We start from the raw sequence: 9,887 nt of genomic DNA on the forward strand, positions 1-9,887 counted from the left end.
ATAAAATGTACTTGAAATGATAAACCACATTCCAATAATAACTGAACAAAAGAATAAAAGCAGTAATATTTGATCATTAATAAAAGCTTCACAAATTATCAACAATAAACGATAACTTTTAGATTGGAATCTAACTCCGACGGACGTACTATCACATGCTGATCAGCCCGTGTGATAGCACAAGGTCATGATTCATAGAAACATGTCCCCAAAATACGAGTACTCAATTAAAAAGGCAATATACCTGCCTGTGGCAAAAATGGTGTCATAATGTTTCATATAACACGTAGAAATAGCCCTCCGCTGGACCGTCCGTCCCGGTCACTTACGCATTCATCCAATCCATAAAACATTTTGATCAAAGGAGCCGAATCAAAGGACATCCTTAACCATATAACTCCCCATTTCTCATGGTCCAGAGTTATCTCAACCATCGATGGCGAAATAACTAGAACAATTAGTTATTCGCTAATCTCAATTCAATATTCCACTGTATAGAGTAATGTATAGCAAAATATAAAACGTTTAACTATTCTGAACTTAGAATAGTATGGAAATCAAAAGAATAAAGTTCAGAGTCAATATCAATTGAATGATAAATGAAGATATAGGTACTTGCATAATATGATTCGAATTAAACGTCACTTGAACAATAAGTGAAGTTAGGGGTACTTGCCTGGTATGCTCAATAACCTCTTACTTTAACTCTGCTTCTAACTGATGGCTACTATCTTCGTCTAACACTTGATTGCACTCCTTGCTACTTGATTCTATAAACAAAAGGACTATCTTAATTGACATAACTAAACTCAATCGACGTAACTATACGTCTTGACATCTACCCGATCGTTTATAACTAGCATGGCATTTTAAAACTGTAACAGATAGCATGTATATCACGTATCACGTAATCATGGTATTCGTATAGCACGTACTCACATATTTCACATAATACATAAGTCGAATCATTAAAAGATACGTCTCAGTGCATTCAGAATGAAAATTAGGTCAATATTAGCATTTACCGATTAAATACCGACTTAAACTGATACACAAATCAAATGACATTGCAATATAAAAGAAATTAGGTCTCAAAAGTATTTTTATTGGAAGCGCAATATTTTTCTGAGTCTGTACGCGTTCGTTTCGTATTAAACGGACGAACGGTTTAATTATTATGAATAAAATAAGAAATAAATAGATTTAAATCAATTAATAATAATATTAATTGATTTTTAAATACCAAAATATAATTTTTAAAATCTTAAAATAATTTTTAGAAATTATTCGAATTAATTATAAATAATTTACATTTATTTAACTATTTATAAATAAAATTAATTGATTAATTGATTTTTAATCAATTAATTAAATTCATAAATAATTAACTAAAATGAATTATAAATAATTAAATCAAATTATATTTTTGAAAATAATTAAAGAAAATAATTTTTAGAATTTAAAATAATCAAATACATAATTTTTAGAATTTAAAATAATTATTAAATGATTTCTGAAATTAAAGAAAATAACTTTTCAGAAAATAGCAAATAAATTTTGAAAATAAATAAAACAGAAAAAATCCCATAAACAGGTTTTTGGATTTGGTCTCCTCCTTCGCAGGATCTACAGGCGGGGTCAGCTGGCAGAGAAACGAAGAACACGGCCGGAATTGAAGAACATGCCGCCGGATTCTGGAAATTCCAGAAAACGGCCGACGACCTTCAACTTTCCGGCCAAGTCCCAATCTCGGCCAAAATCACATAGTTCAATCCGTTTTTCAAACCAAATCGATCCAAAACATCTTCTCTGACCCATACTAACATCAGTTCGTCCAAAATCATCCGGAAAAATCATTTTCCGTTCAAAATCCGAGCAAAACTCGAAATAATCCGGCGAAAACTCGAACTCACCAAATACTCACTCAAAAATCAAGTTTTACATACCAAAATAAAGCTCACGATGTCTACAATCCGATACAACAATCAAAACAACCAGAATCAACACATATTAACCGGAAAATCAAATTAAAAATTCGGTGAAACCAAAAACTCGGTTATAACATTCTGGGACTAGAACAATTCAACCAAATACTCAAATCGATTCTAAAGATCATTCTAAAACTACTGGTAACATCCAAATCAACCAAAAATCATCACAAATAAAAAAACGATTTCAAGAACAAAAATATAAAAAAATCGATTTTAATCATCAGCTCACCTCAGTTTGTGATTTTGGTACCAAAAGATCCGTCTCTTCGAGAGGATTGGAGTGATTACAAGAGCGTTAACAGAGGTTCAGTAAATCTCTCAAAATCAAGGGATTTGTGTCAAGAACAAGATTATACCCCCAAACTTTGTTCTTGCCTAATTCTATTTTCTGAATTTTTAATAAAATAAAATGAATAATTTAATTATGTTCAGCTATTTATATTAATTCTGAAATTATATCACCAAAATAAATTAAGGGTGTTTTTATCCCTAAATTACAATAATTAAGCCCCAAAATAATAATTACGGGGAATAATTTTAAAAATGATAAAATACAATATTAATGTCAAAATTCCCCGAAAATTGCAAATAATAAAAAAACAAAAAAAAAATACAAAAATAAAGGGTATTTGAAACTCAAATAATTTTATAAAAATGAAAACACAGATTTTGTGGGGTTTGACGTCCCGGTGGGGTCCCGGTCCGTTGATTTTTTTTTTTGAAAAACGGAAACGATCCCTAAATTACAAGAAAATCCCGAAAACACGTAAAATACATTCAAACGTGCATAAAATCAAATAAAACAGGTATCTTAATAAAGACGCTGATAAATACGCGTCCCGATTGCAGATATGTTCATATAATTTTAGTTTAAGCATATATTAATCAACCGAAAAATTTTCTGGCCCGCACAGAAACACACATAACAGTTATAACATCTCATATCATAGTAACAATTACTTTAAATTTATAAAACACATAATATGTATTTATTTAACACATAATATTCACATGATTTTCCCGGTTATTACACTTTCTGCGTAAATATATACTTGAGGCTTTTATGGTCTGTGAAAATCTCGCACTTCTCTCCATACAAGTAGTGCCTCCAAATTTTTAAGGCAAATACTATTGCCGCGAGCTCAAGGTCATGAGTAGGATATCTAATCTCGTATTCCTTCAGTTGTCTCGATGCATACGCAATCACTTTACCGTGCTGCATAAGCACACACCCTAATCCTTTGTGCGACGCGTCACTATATATCACAAAATCTCCTTTTCCGTCCGGCAATGCCAACACCGGAGCCGTTATCGACCTTTTCTTTAATTCCTGAAAACTGTTCTCGCATTTCTCCGTCCATTCAAACTTCTCTGTCTTACGAGTAAGTCGGGTCAAAGGGGCTGCGATCTTCGTAAAGTCCTGTACAAATCTACGATAGTAGCCGTCCAATCCTATGAAACTCCTTACCTCTGTGGGTGTTTTTGGCCTTTCCCAATTTGAGACCGCCTCTATCTTGGAGGGGTCGACCAATACTCCTTCTTTATTGATCACATGTCCTAAAAACTGTACTTCATTCCGCCAGAATTCACACTTCGAGAATTTGGCATATAACTGTTCCTCTCTGAGTATTCCTAGAGCTATCCTCAAATGCTCTGCATGTTCTGCCTCAGTCCTTGAGTAGATCAAAATATCATCGATAAAAACTATCACACATTTGTCCAAGTACTTCTTAAATACTCTATTCATTAAATCCATGAAAGCCGCTGGGGCGTTGGTTAATCCAAAGGACATTACCAAGAACTCATAATGCCCATATCTGGTACGGAACGCTGTCTTGGAAATATCTTCGGGTTTAATCTTTAGTTGGTGATATCCAGTTCTAAGGTCGATCTTGGAAAAATAAACAGCATCCTTTAGCTGGTCGAACAGATCGTCTATTCTAGGTAATGGGTACCTGTTCTTTATGGTTAGCTTGTTCAACTCTCGATAGTCGATGCACAACCTCATGCTCCCATCTTTCTTCTTAACAAATAAAACTGGTGCTCCCCATGGAGACACACTGGGTCTTATCATACCCTTATCCAAGAGTTCCTGCAATTGGATAGCTAATTCCTTCATTTCTAACGGGGCTAACCGGTAAGGTGCTTTTAAAACTGGCGCCGTCCCTGGGGCCAACTCAATAACAAATTCAATCACTCTATCGGGTGGTAATCCCGGAAGGTCTTGTGGGAATACATCTTCAAATTCGTTGACTACTGGAATATCTTGTAAGTTGGGCACCTCCTTCTGCGTGTCCACCACATAGGCTAGGTAAGCCTCATTTCCTTTTCGTAGCATCCTTTTGGCCTGGGCCATGGTCAAAAATCTCTGCGTCTGCCTCTTTCCTCTAAATATAACTTCTTTCTTCCCTGGGATATTTAGCTTAACTTTCTTCCCTTTACAGTCTATCTGAGCATCATTGCTAGATAGCCAGTCCATTCCCAAAATTACATCAAACTCCCCTAATTTAAAAGGAATCAGATCAACACTAAAAGATTGCTCCCCTATGCCTATCTCACAGGCGGGGTGAATCTGGTTAACAGGAATAATTTCATGATTGGCTATTTCTACTTGTAAGGGTTCTATCAAGGGTTCAGCCTTAAGTCTTAACTTACGTGCAAAGTCCTTTGATATAAAAGATTTAGTTGCTCCCGAATCAAATAAAACGTTTGTACTGACTGAATTTAGAGAAAGGGTACCTGCTATCACATCTGAATCTTTCATAGCATCCTGGACTGTCATGTTGAAAGTCCTTGCAGTAGGTGGCTTATTAGAAGCAGCCCTGCTTGCTCCCGAAGCTGCTGGTTTGTTCATTGGGCATTCCCTCTTCCAATGACCTGGGCGTCCACACTGATGACAAGTGATGGTTGGAATGACGGCAGGGGTTGATGATGGGCACTTAGTTGAATAGTGACCTTCCTGACCGCACTTAAAGCAGGTTACTGGCTTTCCTTTACACTCCCCAGTGTGACTCCTTCCACATATGTTACAGGCTGGCAATGGGGGTCGAGACTGGTTGGAATAGGACATTCTTGACTTCTGGCCGCCCTGGCTCACACTCATACTCATTGGCCGCTTAAACCCAGTGTTCCTTCCTGGTAGGGACACTGCTCCTCGATTAAATCTAGTTGGGAAGCTCCTTCCTGCGGAACCTCCACCCATGCTCATACTTTTCCTCCTTATTCCTTTCTTCTCTCTTTCCTTCTGCATTTGTTCACTTCCGACTTCTACAATCGTTGCCTTTTACACCAGAGTGGCATAGTCCGTAAGCTCAAGGATTGCCACCCTATTCTGAATCCACGGTTTCAGTCCCTGCTGAAACCTCCTAGCTTTCTTTTCCTCGGTGCTGACAAACTCCGGCACAAACCTTGATAACTCAGTAAATTTCGCTTCGTACTCTGCTACAGATAAGTTATTCTGCTTTAGCTCCAAGAACTTGAGCTCCATCTGGTTTTCCATAAACCTCGGGAAATACTTTCCCAGAAACAACTGACTAAATCTCTCCCAAGTTATAATAGCATCAGTCTCCATGTTTTTCTTGGCCTCCCACCAGTAGTTAGCTTCTCCTTTCAGAAGGTAGGTAGCAAATACAGTCTTCTGTGCCTCATCGGTACTCAAAATCTCAAAGGATTTCTCCATTTCCTTTAACCATGCCCTTGCCTCAACTGGGTCGGCTGATCCGTGGAACTCAGGGGGCTTAAGGGACTTAAAAGCCCTGAAAGAGTTTGCCACAGTATTGTTATTTCCTTGAGGGGGTGGGTTGGGTTGACGTTCCAAATTCTGCCTTAGGAGTTGCATGAACTGGCCCATGGGATCCATGCCTGGGTTTGGTACTGGTTGCTCAACCTCAGTTTCTCCTTCTTTAGCCTCTATCTCAAATCCCTCAACATCATATGTTTCCTCTTCCTCTTCATACAGGGAGTCATCCTGTTCCACATAATCCTCATCTTCCTCTTCACTGTGTTCCTGGTTCCTATCATCCTGGTTATGGCTTCCCTGGTCCTCAGATCCAGGGTTCGCCCTAGTTCCAATCTTTCTTGGCGGCATGATTCTGATAATAAAAAAAATTATTGGGAAATTCAACGTTAGGTCACAATCATATACAATATTGTGCCTTGCACAACTCTTATAATGGGGAGAACGTATATCGCAATTCTATTATTTTATGAAAGTTCTATTACGAAGCGCAGTAATAATAATGATAAAAACAGTGATCCCGTCACTATGGAACTGAACCGAAAGGAAACAAATATATACATAATACGAGAAATACATAGTTTGATCTGGTCAAAAGTACAACAGTGCCACAGCCATCTGTCCCAAAAGTGATACACAAGAGTCTATCTGTCTAGTCAGAAAAAAGGGATGCTATATACAAGTTAACTATCCCGGAAAATTGGCTCTTACTAAGGCCTCGGCTAACTAGACAACTAGACTATTCCATCATCAATCCTGAATCATACACCAGAGCGGGTCAGCTCCCATACCCTTTCCATCGCACGACAGAAGATATAGTCGGTCTGCCGCCTGGAGATCCTACCATGCCTGTCCCCCTGGAGAGATCTGAGTCTCGCTCGGGACGTGAGCTCTATCCCCGTAAGCTCCCTCCTCAAGGATCAGGGTATAGAAGCCCTATTCTCATAAGCTCGGGTACGCCTACCCGCCCTCTCCGCAATTAACTCCCTCCTGGCCTCATCCAGTCGGCCCTCGGCAACAGCCACTCGGGTCCTCAGAACATCCTGAACATATCCATGAGCTAACGAAGACTGCCTGTGGGCAGGGTCAAGAGGTGGTAAATTTGGAGCTGCTGAGGGTGCCTCCTCGGTCTGCCTAGGCTCGGAAGTATGGGTCTCTGACCTGTCATCATCGGGAATCCAAGATAGTGGTGGAGGGGTAGGGGCTCTGACCACCGGAAGTGTGGGTAAAGGGGTACCAGCATACACTACCATAGGTCCAACACGCTCCTCAGCTACTGGGACCTCATCCGGGTCCTCCTCATCTGGAATAGCAATAACCTCTGTCTCTGACTCCTCTGAGGGGTCCTCCTCATCTGAAATAGCAATGACCTCCGTCTCTGACTCCTCTGAGGGGTCCTCCTCATCCTCCTCCATCTCAGGCTCCTCCTGATCCTCAACATCTAACAGTGCCTCATCATGCTCACGCTCGAACATCTCAGGGTCCTCTATCTCAGGCGCCTACACATTAAATGAGCTAAGTTACTATCATGATACTTATAAGGGTTCCCGTAAGGGTTTTAACTGTCAGTGCTACTTTAAGTAGTCCGACCATGAACTTCGCAAGAGTTCTTATTATCTTTGTGAGTTTATTATTATATCGTCGCATCATCTCTGAGGTTTATAACGCTTAGCCCTGATACCATTTCTATAACACCCCCAGATCCGGGGTCGGGGATCCGGGTCGTCACGGTCTTTCTTTCCACAATATCACTTCACTTAATTAATAATAAATAACCTTATGCTGTGACCCCACACTAACACACACCACAACCCGTTATAGTCTCAGAGATGAAATTGAAATAAGTACAAGTCTTTGAATCCACAATTTAAAAGTTATTACAATCCAAAATGATTACTTGTTAAATTTACAGTTAATTGCCATTATCTGCCACAAGTTATAATTATACATAATTGATTCTCAAAAGTAGATGGTCTGATCTACAATAGATCTACCTCTGCAGCTATAGCAGCTACAACATCATCGGGAAGACGCGGGACGCTTCCCACGCGCTTGCGCTGGGTCTGCTGGAGTCTGGCCATCTTTCCTAACTGTTGTTGTGTGATGAAGAAATAAAGCAAGAGTGAGCCTTACAGCTCGCAATATAATATAAAGTGATAACAATAATATAAGTATCTAAATGGATACTTACTAGAATCTTTTATCATGTGTAAGATAATTACTTACTAGATATAAGTAAAAAAACAAGGGATGAAGTTACCAAATACTTCACTACACTTATATTATTTATAAAGCTACTTGAACTACCACTGTTCAAAGTATAATGAGCTTTCAACAGTTCATCACATAGATGAGACTACCAGACAAGATTTGAATAGATTAAATCTTTGAAATATTATTAAAGGAAATGAATTTATGATATACTTCATTAAGTTCTGATATATATATATATATCCATATATACATCTTCTTTATACATTTCCTGAAAATCTCTGTCATGTAAAGTATGAACAGAATTGCAATATCCAATAAATTTGGAAAGGAAAAGAATTTAGGCATAAACCAGATATCTTGCTGATCAGGCAAAGATACCAATAAGTAACCTTTTCTACTAGTAGATGGACGAATTCCCCACTGGTCATCACCCTGGTCGCAATAGGACCTTATGCTGGACTGCCACTCAGCCACTTATGCATTTGATGGACTCCCACTGAGCCACTTACACTATCATGGACGCCCACTGAGCCCATGTTGCTTATGCCGACTCAATAGATGGACTTACTTCCCGAACGTTGGGTAAGTAATCAATTCATTTACCAAAACTGCAACCTTGTTGCGAATATAAAATACACCACAGAGCCGGATCCCTCAGGTTTTGAGCGAGTATTTAAATCCCCTTAAAAAGGAAGATCTTAAATATAAAAATGAGTTTTGGGATCCGCTCTAACTTTTAAAAATCATTTTGAAGACTCGAAAACACTTTAAAGAGTGTTTGGAGTAAAGCTGATTTAATGAAGTAAATCAGTCCCCATATATTTAGAAAATGTCTGAATATTATTATTTAAATAATATTCTCATAAAGATAATCCTTATAAAAATAATCAAAGTAGAAGTATTAAACTTATACTTGAAATGGATATTAAATAACCAAAGATATACTTATATGAAAGTACTATCTTTATTTGAATAATCGAAAATAAGTTTGATTATTGACACCTTATTCTTTAATAAAATAAAGAATATATTTCAGTAATAAGCGGAGTCATAATACCTCGAATGAATATTATAAATAATATTCATAAAATAAAGGAGTCATACATCCTCGAATGAATATCCAAGTAATATTCAATAATAATATAAAAGAGTCATAAGCCCTCGAATAATATTCGAAATAATATTCAATAAATAATATAAAGTTATCGAATAACCCTTATTCGATTAATAGTTTTGAAAACTATAACCATATATATATATAAATATATATGTATATATATACATATATACAAAATCTAGTCGGGATCCTCGACTCCCGGTTTTAGAAAATGTTTTCACCTTTTGGGTCCCTATACTAAGGGTATATGCAAGTTACCGCTATTCTCTAGCATAGGTATTATCAACTGAACCAACAGATATATATGGCAAGAATATGAAACAGGCATGCATATGTACCATATAACATGCTACAATATATCGCAAGAATTTGCTATAACAAATATGCATTTAACGCAAGATCATGCATATACACAAATACATCACAACAACAGTTATAACGGGTAGAAAACTTGCCTGAGTGACTTGGGGTGATAAAAGGCTCAGGACGAGTTTGGTAACCTATAAACAACAAGTAAGTTGGAATTAAACCAAAGTCACTTGTAAATCTATACTTTAACTAACTTAGACTCTAACGCTTGTTTTGCGCTTATTGATTCTCTTAAGTCACTCGGGTACCCTCGGCTCCACCATTTTTAATAATTTAACCTTTACGAGTTTTAAGGTGATTCCTTCGCGAGTGTCTTACCAACTGCCTAACAAACTTACCATAAATGTTTCATACATTAGTTAACCCATTTTGGTCTTTAACCTATGTTTCAAAGTAAGGCGAGGGGAAAAGTTTCGTTCGCGAAACGCCGTTACTTGAAACGGTCGTTTCTCCTAAACCG

Source organism: Apium graveolens, chromosome 6 (assembly GCF_009905375.1).
Source record: "Apium graveolens cultivar Ventura chromosome 6, ASM990537v1, whole genome shotgun sequence".
NCBI classification, from domain to species: Eukaryota; Viridiplantae; Streptophyta; class Magnoliopsida; order Apiales; family Apiaceae; genus Apium; species Apium graveolens.